The following is a 12445-nucleotide window of genomic DNA, read 5'->3' on the forward strand; positions in this document are numbered from 1 at the left end:
CCCCAACTTCTCTCTCCCTGAACTGTGCCAAGTGTCACAAGCCCTGATTACTAGATCCCTAGTGGATTAACCAGACTTCAAGGCTTTAGGAATACCACTTTCACCATAAAATCATTAAAATTGACTTGGGTGGTTACTTTTCCATTTTGGGTGTAGGTTTTTGGGTTACTGTGTTTTTTGTGCCATTATGCGGGTTCCGAGCCACCTCTACCCAAACACACTGTGTTTACTTAATTTGTACGAAGCAAAAACAAGGAGATGATGGACAGAGTGCCGAAACTTTTCAAACACTCACCCCCAGTCAAAGATCTGGGTTGAATCCATCATCATTCTTTATCTCACTTTACCACCCCACTTCAGACACAGTCCGCTTTGTTCGCCCTAAGTTGGCAGGGTATGCCCAGACATGGGTCCCTTGCTCACTTTGCCACTGGATTCAAGCTAGCCTGGCTGATGAGGGCTGTTAGCCCGAAACCGGTCCCAGGATGCTTGTTTCCGGTCCAGGGCAGACATGACTTGGCAGTTCGGGCTGGACTGTTCCCATGAGGCACAGGGTCAAGACTGATTTGCATATAGCTGTGTCTGAACTGGGGTGGCAAAGTGAGCTAAAGAATGATGATGTATTCAACCCAGATCTGTGACTGGGGGTGAGTGTTTGAAAAGTTTCAGTACTCCATCCATCATCTCCTTATATTTGCTTTGTTTGCCCTAAGTTGGCAGGTTATGCCCAGACGTGGGTCCTTTGCTCACTTTGCTACTGGATTCAATCTAGCCTGGCTGATGAAGACTGTTAGACCGAAACCGGTCCCAAGATGCTGGTTTCCGGTCCAGGGAAGACATGGCTTGGCAGTTCGGGCTGGACTGTTCCCATGAGGCACAGGGTCAAGACTGATTTGCATATAGCTGCGTCTGAACTGGGGTGGCAAAGGCTAAAGAATGATGATGGATTCAACCCAGATCTGTGACTGGGAGTGAGTGTTTGAAAAGTTTCAGCACTCTGTCCATCATCTCCTTATGTTTGCTTTACTTAATTTGTACCCAGGGCCTCAGAGAAAACTAGGGCAAAGGGGAGACAAATAACCCACATATTGCACACAGAGCTTTAAATATTATGCCACAACATGTTTTGTTGATCTGTACACCATGTGAAATGTTTGGAGTCAGGATGTATGCATCAAATCTCACAGAAGGGAAGAATACCCCATCTTGATGTGTTACAGGATTTGCAGTTAACTTGATGAAGCCTGATCAAGTCTGCCACAGGACCATCATTGCCTGCTGTGACTGGCTGGTTACAGAAGCTCGGAGAATTTGTCGTATAGATATTGGAATGAATGGGTTTATGTGTGCCTATGGAGAACCTGTGGTAGTATTAGTTAACAAGCATTTGCAATGCAATAGGGATAGGGCTCGCACTGATGAGAGTTTAAGCTATTGGCAATGCAATAGCTTAAACTCTCGCAAATGCGAGACCTATTGCATTGCAAATATTTGTTTTTTTACTAGCACCCATGCAGCACTTTCACATTCATAAAGGCCGCGCCCCTTTCTTTAAACAAGCCGCGTCTAAAGAAAGGTGCGTGTCCGACATTAAAGTGAAACCGTGGCATGGGGGCTTTGACAAAAGAAAAGCATCTCTTTGTCAAGTTGACAAACAGATGTTTTTTTTCGGGTAAAAGCGCCCTTGCCGCGGTTTCACTTTAATGTTGGCCGCGTACCTATCTTTAGAGCGGTTTGTGTCAAGACAGGGGCGCTGCCTCTAGGAATGTGAAAGCGCCATATGGGCACTAGGTAAGCAAAATAAATAGGCACGGACACTAAATGCGGACCGCGTTGCTAAAATGAATAAATACAAAATACGGCTGCTATAGTTAAAGCGGACTGCCATTAGTAAAAATTTGGATAAAAGCGGGAGGCATGCTGCAAGGTAGTGGGTGGAACAGGGGAATAGCATTAACCCCTTCGCTGCTGCGGACATTCCGCTGCAGCGCTGGGGGGGGCGGGGGGGCAGCGCGGCGGGCCTGTGCTCATGACGGAGCCGCTCCGTCATGAGCCACAGTTGAGCTGTGCTCATGACGGAACGGTTCCGTCATGACTCCGCCCATTTGCGTTGTCCCCCCGCACAGGCGGGGAAACAGCGCCGCGTAGGCGGAGCGGCCGCCAACGGGAGTGTCATGACGGAACCGTTCCGTCATGAGCACACGCCAACCGTGGCTCATGACGGAACGGTTCCGTCATGAGCAGGGAAGGGGTTAAATAAAATAGTGCTCACCGACTTATAAGACAGACCATGTACCAATACCAGTAAAAGGTCCAGTCGTTATGGGAGGTAACAAATGCAGACAAGGAGGTACCAAGGAGGGACTAACAAGCCTAATAATGACTCGGAAGCCAGAGTTTACAAAGGAGAATGACACAAGCCAGTTAAAAATATGGGCAGAAAGTGGGCAGGGCTTAAAAACCATACTCCACTACTGCATGCCTCACAGCAGTGCATGAGCTGCCCAGGCTCAACCTAAAAAAAGGAACCATAACTATGATATAACCACAGTAAAGAAGAAAAAGAAGCAACACGGTCCATTGATTCACTGAACCCTTATCAGATGTTCCATGCAGTACAACAAACCAGTGGTACTTCCTAAAAAAACGCAGACTGTGCGATTGATGACGTCAAAAAATTAAACCCAGTCAGAACCTCCTAAGAGTGAAGACCAACCATTTCTGAGCACAATCAACATGCCTTAAGTGCCAAACTGATTGGAAATGCTACAGAAACATCAGTCCCACTATTAACATTGAATTGTGAACCTATTGAAAAGTTGCTTAATCCAAGTGTCTGAAATTCAAAACATTCCAATTCTCAACTATCAGAATGAGAGACTTTCCCAGTTATGAACTCAGAACAAAATAGAAGGTCTGGCAACGGTGGTGTCCTTAATTCGGATGGTATATGGTGAATATGTTCCAGAAATTGGATTTCTTGCTCTATCAGCTAGGAGGCCAAGTAAGCAAGGATTGTACAGTCACTAGTAGTGTGTTTTTGAAGAGTCTCGTTAGAGCCTGACAACCACACTGCTGCAGGATGATGCGTCTTGGGGGGACTTAGATGATCTGATCTGGGCCTAGCAGGACTCTTCAACTACCACACACCTTCCAATTAAACCTAGATCAAACCCTACTTCCAGGATGGTTCCCCAATGAATAGGATATGATCTACAGACCTTTGCTTCCATGTACGATACAGAGCCTCACCTCACAGTGAACAACTATGTTTATTTGTGTTGTTATACTAAATAAGCTGATTGTTTTTTTTGTGAATATCTATTGCCAAAAAAATGTTGCTCCCACACCATCAATGGGGAAACTGCATCACTCCAATGTGGGAAAGTAAACTTGAACTTGTTGGAAAATTCCCTTATTTCAATCCCCCTTCAAAACATTGATTCAATACCAACACCTACTTCTATAATGAGAATTATACAAACCTGACTTGTGTGTCTCTTTTTTAATTTCCAAGTATTTTATTAAGAATTTTTTTTTTAAATATACAATTGTCATTGCTTCTCCATCGTGGGGTAACATCACAAACTGGCTATGTTTGCCAATGATACAGGTAAGTGGTCTACATGTTCGATGTTTCCCTTTCCACTGTCTTACAAAAGGAATGGTATTGAGTGGGAGGGGATAGTCAAAGAAAAGAAGAGAAACGAGAAGAGAAGAAAGAGGGTAGTGCACAAGGAGAAGTTGACACTCGTGGGTGTGCTTTGGCCTACGGGAGAGAGTTCTGCGGGCAATCTCCCTTCTTCTATTATAAATACAAATTAATATATTCACCTGCTTTCGTGGTAGAATACACTGAAAAAAGCAATACCATTGAAATTGGTTTGGGGACTGACGGTTGACAAATTAAGGGACCAAACATTATTTCCTGCATGTTACTATCCTAAATACTTCATGTTTTTGAATCACTATCAAACATAATATTTTTGGAGGTTTTTCATGTGCTGGACGATTGTTTATTCCATTCGATGTCTAGACAGAATTTACTGAATATAAAGGAACTTGTAATTAGAACTTACATAGAAGAGACAATAATCAAAGATTTGCCAAAGAAGAGTGGATCCTACAACCTAGATATGGCAGGGTCCATGTTAACACTTACAGTATTGGTAAACTATGTAAACATGGCATTAGTAATTTTTTACTAGACACCAAAGAAATTGATGCGAGTTCCTTTCTTAGGGTCAGAAACAAAAGAGTAGGTCCAAAAGAGATATTATTTCTTGGATTTCCCTGGCTGAATGGCAAAAATCAGCTAATAGTTCAAGAGATTTAGCAAGAGAAATTAGAGAGATAGAGGCTTATTAAACACTAGAAAATTTAAAGCATGAACAAGAGCAATATAAAGCAATATTTGCATTACAGTCTTCTTTATAGGTGATACAATCCGCAGAGTGCCATGGAACCTCATCAACAACTCATAATTTTCAAACTTTAGAATTAACATGATCATCAGTATATGTTGAGTAAATGGGACTCCACATATAGTTTAGTCTCAGTGCAGGAATTTGAAATGTCTACATTTAATCCATATGAAAAAGAGTATTGCATGGCTTAAATAAGGTTTTACTACAAAACTGGTTGACATCTTACAGTTCGAAGGTAGCCTCCTGAAAAAGAGTATACCCATTTGGGAAATTAATGTCTGCATCATTCATGGAAGGAGTTATATTCATTGCACTGCTTGTAGAAAGAACAACCTGTGCATTTCAACACTGAGGATTGTACCACTTCTTTACTAACATCTCATATATGCAAATTGTTTAATACAATGAATATAATCCAAGATATCTAAACATTCATTGTACATTGAAGGTGTCTACAAAGAGAAAGATTTTTAAAGTTTTCATAATAATGAAAATGGTACACATTTTGTGAAATGTGCAAAGAATTGCTTACAAGAAACTTGGTTATGTAAAGATTTTGATTGTGGTGGCTTTTTTACTTTCTCCTGTCATGCTAAGCACTCGTAAAGGGGACATGCTAGAGGGGGGTCCATTCTGCTTAAGAATTCGATTAATTGGAATCAGAACGTTTTTTTTACCATCCATCAAATCTTTGTATTTGCCTGAAGCTGGTATGTTTGGGAGAGTCTGGCGGGCCTACCTTCTTCCTAGTGGCAAATCTTTATATCCCCCTCGGGAAAAATTTTGACCATCTGCTGAGCTCACTCTTCTTATATATTAATGAGATATCTAACATGGAAGAATGCCACTTAGTGGTATCAGTGGGAGATCTAAATGCGAAAATCTCCAATTCTGCACTGGAGATTTAGGTTAACCCAGATAAAGAGGATTTCTGGCATATTCCTGATCCCTCTCTACCGGATAAAATAAAAACAGATAAACGGGGATTCCTCCTGCTTGATAGCATTAGAAGTGCAGATTTGGTCATTTTAAATGGGAGGGTGCCAGTCGATAAAATAACACAATTTACTTTTCAATACCATCATACACAAAGCCTACTGAACTATGTGGTTGTTTCCTACCAAATGTTTGGGGCCTGTGAAAACTTAGAGGTTTCTCCGTCAGTATGGAGTGATCACAGTGTAATAAGCTTGACATTGGTCTTTAATCTACCTGCACTGAATCAAGGGAACTTGGGTCAGGGCTCGGTGGCTTTTATAAAGCTAATGGACATTCATTTTGGACACAAAAAAATACCACAGAGATAGGTGCGATAGTGAAGAAAACTTTTGTAGTACAGCAGGGCCATGTTTTTGCTAATAATATACCGTTTTTTTGAGGCCCAAATGAAGGAGATAAAAAATGTAAGCTCCGATTCCACTGGTCCCCGTAGGATAAACCAGGGCACCCCTTCGCTGAAGGCACTAAATCAAGAAATTAACCATTTAGTCCAAAACAACATTTACAACTTTCCAAGGGTATACAACAGGAAATTAATCGCCTTAAGCGAGTGAGACGCCGTTATAAACTCAGAGAAAAGAGAAATGAGATGGATGCTAAATCGATTGGGTTGAGGGAAGCTGCGAGAGGCAAAGATTAAAAAAAGTATTGTCAATTGATTGCAGAAGGATAAGTTACTTACCTGTAATCCTAGTTCTCTTCCAGGGGTATCCTCATCAAAGTCATAAGCACTGAATATTCCCGCCCATGTGCAGGGACCCCGTAAATAATAAAAATGATATATGAAGACCATATATATACAGCTCTGTATATGTATACACATATATTATTTTTTCCAAGCAAATGCAGCCCCCATAGAAGGCTAAACAATGTAGATACAATTATCCAATAATGCACCATAGGTATAAAAATACACCTAAATCTCTTTTTTTTTTTTTTTTTTAATGAGGTAAAACACTCATAACAAAGGAAAAAAGAACACTGTGCAAAACACAGATCCATCAAACATTGTTAGCCTGCAGGTTGCATTGCAATACAATACCATAGAGACTGAAAAGCCTTGTACAGGTAAAAACTGGCACCATGCCTTTAAGGCAGCCCTGACTCCAATATCCCATCATGCCTCAGAGGTGACAGTTGGGTCAGTTGTTCTTTGCGGGACTGTAGTCCTACATACAAAGATATATTTCCTCCATGTTAAATAATACAAATCTCAAAATTGCCTGGGGAGGCGGGTGGGTTGCTTATGACTTTGATGAGGATACCCCTGGAAGAGAACTAGGATTACAGGTAAGTAACTTATCCTTCTCTTCCAGGGGATCCTCATCAACAGTCATAAGCACTGAATAGAATAGCAAGTCCACCTTCCACCTGCAGGCAACTGAGAACTGCACTATACATGGAGTAATAAACCATTGACAAATTCAGTTATTGAACAGATTCCTCAAGGAGGCTTGTCCTACTTGAGTGTCTGCTCTGGTGTCCGAATCCAGACAATAATGCCTCTTAAATGTGTGGACAGATCTCCAAGTGGCTGCCTTGCAGATCTCGGAGAGTGGGACATTATTGAGAAAAGCAGCAGTAGCCGCCTTCCCTCTTGTGGAGTGCGCTTTAGGTCGAGCGGCCAGTGGCTTCTGCGCCAGCTGATAAGCCAATTTAATGGCTGACACAATCCACCTGGCAATGGAACGCTTAGATGCAGCAAAACCTGTGCGGACAGCACCATAGTTAACAAATAAGTGGTCAGCCTTCCTGACAGCCTAAGTCCTATCTAGGTAGAACTTAAGAACGTGCTTGACATCTAAAGAGTGCAACGCCCTCTCAGCTGGCGATGAGGGGTTGGGAAAAAAGGTAGGTAAGGAGATAGTCTGGTTAACATGAAAATCTGACACCACCTTTGGTAAAAAAGATGGATGAGTTCTCATCACTACCCTATTCAGATGAAAAATAGTGTAGGGCTCTTTAGAACAGAGGGCCTGTATTTCGCTCACCCTACGAGCTGAAGTGATAGCTATCAAAAAAGCTGTTTTCCACGTAAGGTGCTGCAAAGTAGCTTTATGTATGGGCTCGAAAGGTGAACTCATAAGTTTTGATAGAACCAGGTTCAGCTCCCAAGAAGGCGAGGGAGGCCTTACTGGGGGGTAAACCTTTTTGAGCCCCTGCAAAAAATCCTTAACCACCTGCAGCTTGACGCCTATATGCTGTAATGGCCGCTAGGTGAACCTTAATGGATGAAAATTTCAACCCCAGTCTGGCTAAGTGAAGGAGATAAGGCAAAATCACTTCCTCCTGACACTTTGTAGGGTTATACTGATGTTGCATACACCATACATAAAACCTCTTCCACTTACAGAAATAAGAGTGTCTTGTAGAAGGCCTCCTAGCCTCCTTCAGTATGGTCATACACTCCTGAGGAAGGTTTAAATGGCCAAACTGGAGGACTTCAGGAGCCATGCTGTTAAGCTCAGCGAGGGAAGACTGGAATGGTAAATCTTCCCCTGCATCTTGGTTAACAAGTCCGGTCTGCACGGCAGGCGCTTGTGAGGTCGGATCGACATGTGGAGGAGATCCGTGTACCACCACTGCCTCAGCCAGTCCGGTGCTATGAGGATCATCTTGGCAAACGAGTGTTGCAGCTTGGTCACCACCTTGGGGATCAGCAGGAGCGGCGGAAAGGCGTACACAAATGTCATTGACCAATCGATCAAAAGGGCATTCCCTATGGATCCTGGTCGATGTTATCTTGAGGCGAAGCCTCGGCATTTCGCGTTGTGTTTGTCCGCGAAGAGATCTATTTGCGGACGTCCCCACTCCTTGAAGATGCCCTCTAGTACCTCGTTGTTGAGTACCCAGTCGTCTGGATCTTGAAAATGACGACTGAGCAAGTCCGCTTTTACGTTGAGCTCTCCTGGCAGGTGCACCGCCTTTATTGAAATGTTCCTTGCTAGGCTCCAGTGCCACAGGGACTGAGCCTCCAGCAAGAGCGTCCTGGATCGAGTACCCCCCTGTTTGTTCAGGTAGTACATTGTGGTGGTGTTGTCCGTTTGTACTAGAATGGGACTCGTCCTGATAGCTGGCAGGAATGCTTTGAGGGCTAGGTGGACTGCCCTGAGTTCTAGCATGTTGATGTGGAACAACCTTTCGCTGCTTGACCACCGTCCTTGAGTCTGTAGGGATCCCAGATGCGCACCCCAACCCTGCAGGAATGCGTCGGTGATCAACGTCTGAGATGGGGGTTCTTGATGAAACGGAAGCCCCACCTGTAGATTGAGTGGTTTCAACCACCACTTGATTGATTGCCTGGCCGCTGAGGAAAGACAGACTGGTTCCTCCCACAGTGAATTCCTTTGGTCCCATTTGTCCTCCAGATCTTGTTGGAGAGGACGCATCCTCAACCTGGCATTGGGCACCAGGAATATGCAGGATGCCATGGCCCCCAGCAGAGACGAAATCTGTCGCGCTGTAGAGAGCTTGTTGGTCATAATCTGCTTTCCTTTGTAGATCAGGGATGACCGTCTCTCCTCCGAAGGAAACACTTTTCCTACTGCGGAGTCTATAGTTGCACCGAGGTAGGGTATCCTTTGGGTTGGTGTGAAGTTGGATTTCTTGAAGTTCACCCTAAGCCCCAATCTGTGACACAGGTTCAGGCAGCGTTCCAGCTGTGAGTGCACACTCTGAGGCGATGGTCCTTTTATCAGCCAATCTTCTAGATAGACATAGACGAAGACTCCTGCGCGCCTCAGTGCAGCCGCTACTACTGCCATGCATTTTGTAAATTCTCGAGGGGCCGATTTCAGGCCAAATGGTAGGACCTTGAATTGATAGTGAGAGGTCCCCACCATGAACCTTAGGAATTTCCGATGAGACTCTACTATGGGAACATGAAAATACGCGTCTTGCAGATCCAGCGAGCACATCCAATCGCCTTGCCGGAGATGCGGATATATCTGGTGAAGCGCAAGCATGCGAAACTTTTCCCTTTTGATATGCTTGTTTAGTGTCCGTAAGTCCAAGATGGGTCTGAACTCTGCTTTTGCATTTCTTTTTTGGATCAGAAAATATCTGGAGTAGACTCCTCTTCCTCTCTGCGCCCTGGGGACTTTTTCTATTGCTGATTTGAGCAGCAGGGTCGCTACTTCTTCTCTTAACATCTTGAGGTGTTGAGATGATTGTACAGGGTGGATCGAGGGAGGAGGACTCCGGAAACGAAGCGAGTATCCATGCCGCAGTATATTCAGAACCCATTTGTCCTTTGTGATGGATTGCCACTCTGGGAGATGGTGTGCAATACTTCCTCCCACCGGAGCGATGGACGGCATTGGAGGAAGCAGGCTCTCATTGCTTTCCTTGAGCCTTGTTTCCACCGCCGGCCTGGCGGTTATTTCCACGTCCCCTGGATGATCTACGGGACTGAAATTGCTGTTTCTTTGGCCCTTGTTGATCTTGGTTTTTCTGCCAGTGAGGGGTTTGAACCCTCTGCTGGTAGCTACGCCTGTCGGTTCCCCTACGGCGACGGAATTCTTTCCATTTCTCTAAGCCCACGGCTTTCATGGTGTCGAGTTCTGACTTCATCCGAGCCATCTCGTCGTCCACATGAGAACCGAAAAGCGAACTACCCGAGAAAGGCAGATTTAGAATTCTTGCCTGTGCTTCCGGTTTCAAAGCTGTCAGCCTCAGCCAAGAGGACCTTCTGGCGGAAATCCCGTGAGCATATGAGTGCGCTGCCAACGTTGCTCCATCCGCTGCTGCGCTGATCACTTGGTTTGAAACTAGACTGCCCTCGTGCAGGATCTCTTCGAAGTCCTTTCTGTCTTCAGAAGGCACTTTTTCTATAAATCGCTGCAGGGAATCCCATAGTGATCTGTCGTAGCGCCCCAGAAGCGCTGAGGCACTAGCCACTTTCAGACTTGAGGCCGCCGAGCCACATACTCTTCTGCCCCAAGAGTCTTGCGATTTACTGTCTTTATCTGGCGGCACTGTGGATGATGACACCACTGAATACGTTTTTCTGGCAGCAGCTGTAATCACCGAGTCCGGTGGAGGGTCCGCCTTGAGAAACAGAGGATCCTCGGGGGCTGGACGGTATTTTTTAAGAATCCGCGCCGGCGCGGATTTGATAGACGCTGGCGTTAGGAAGATGTCCATTACTGGTTTAAGCAACCCAGGGACTAAAGGCAACAATGGACGAGACACCGCTCTCTCATGAAGGGTCTCGAAGATGACAGAAGAGGTGGTTTCTTGAACAGGCATGGGAATGTTCAACTTAGTCGCCCCTCTGCACAGCACATCTTGAAAAGTGGTGATATCGTCCACTAGCGACACTCTAGATGGTGGAGTATCTGTGAGTGTGGGTGAGTAATCCCTTCTGGACGAACGGCTTGACAAGGAAGATGAAGGAGACCTCCGTCGCCTTCTCCCCGATCTGATTGATTCTCTCCTCTGAGAGGTAGACCTGGATCGCCTTCTGGACGAGCGTGAGCACCCTCGCAATTCTCTTCCTCGAGAATGGGATCTTGCTGGTCGTAATGTTTGATCCAGAGTCCTTAGTCTTGTTAAGGACTCCTTAACTGCCTGAATCATGGAAGGATTCTGAGGCATTTTCCTGACGGGGCTCTGAGGTAGAGCATGGCCCTCGTCTTGAGATGTATGCTCCACCGGAGGAACTGGAGAGACACCCAACAGTTCCGGTGATCCGGATCTTGATCTTGAATCTTGAGAGGCTGAAGGTGAAATGGAGATCGGACGCGATGAATCGTGCTCCGATGTGGTATATATCACCCTATAAGGAGATTTGCGTCTTGATACTTTCCTAAGCGTCAGACGAATGTGTGACGTCTCCTGGTATCCCACCTCGGGGAACCGTCTCGACGGTGATAGGCCTATCACCGGAGACCTGGACTTGGATGCCGAATGGGTCACCGGCGATGTGTCCTGCTTCGACGTCGAGAGCCTTGTCGTCGACGGAGGGCTTGTCCTGGACGGAGGTCTAGAACCCAACGGGGAATCTCGCCTCGACGTCACCATCTTCTCCGAAGATCTGGAGAACTTAGACGACGGAGGCTCCTGCCTCGACGTCGACTTCGACGGAGGCTCCTGCCTCGACGCCGACCTCGACGGAGGCTCCTGCCTCGACGTCGACCTCGACGGAGGCTCCTGCCTCGGCGTCGACCTCGACGGAGGCTCCTGCCTCGACGTCGACCTCGACGGAGGCTCCTGCCTCGACGTCGACCTCGACGGAGGCACCCGCCTCGACGTCGACTCCGACGGAGGCACCCGCCTCGACGTTGACTGTTGTGACGATGATCTTTGCCTCGGCGTCGACAGCACCTTCGAAGAGGATCGTCTTTCTCTTGACGGCGAATCATGTCTCGACGTCGAAGATCTTGCAAGATCTTTTGACCACCGATCTTTGCCTCGCCGTCAATGTTGATTTCGGCGTCGAACGCCTGTGCTCTTCCTGCGACGTCGACTTCTCTCTTGGTGTCGATTTTGACGTTGAGCGATGTCTTGACGTCGAACGGTGTTTTCTCGACGTTGATCGGCAATGAGCCTCCTTCGACGTTGAAGGATGTTTTCTTGACTTCGAAGTAGCTAACGACGAACAAATGCGCTTCTCCGCCGGATCGAGTGTCGACGTGGACTTTCGTTTGGAAGCATGACTCCCCCTGGACTCCTCACCTCTCAGCGACGATCCCGCCACTGGAGTCTTCGACGCCGAGCCCGACGCCAATGGAGAACAGACAGAGACCAGCTGCTTCGACGTCGACCGCTCCGAAAGGCCATAAAGCCTAATTCTCTCTCTCTCTTTCAAAGTCCTCTTTGAAAGGTCCTTGCAGTGACGGCAGGATGCAGGAGAGTGAGACTCTGGTAGGCAGACAATACACACCTAGTGTGTGTCTGAAGTGGCCTTCTTTTTGCCACAGGATGGACACGGCATGAATAAAGAAGGCATTTTTCTGACAGAAAAAGTTGTTAAATTTAGTCAGAAAACACAGATATACGCTTCCCTGATAGAGTTT

The sequence above is a fragment of the Triturus cristatus genome, chromosome 12 (assembly GCF_964204655.1).
Source record: "Triturus cristatus chromosome 12, aTriCri1.1, whole genome shotgun sequence".
Lineage (NCBI taxonomy): Eukaryota > Metazoa > Chordata > Amphibia > Caudata > Salamandridae > Triturus > Triturus cristatus.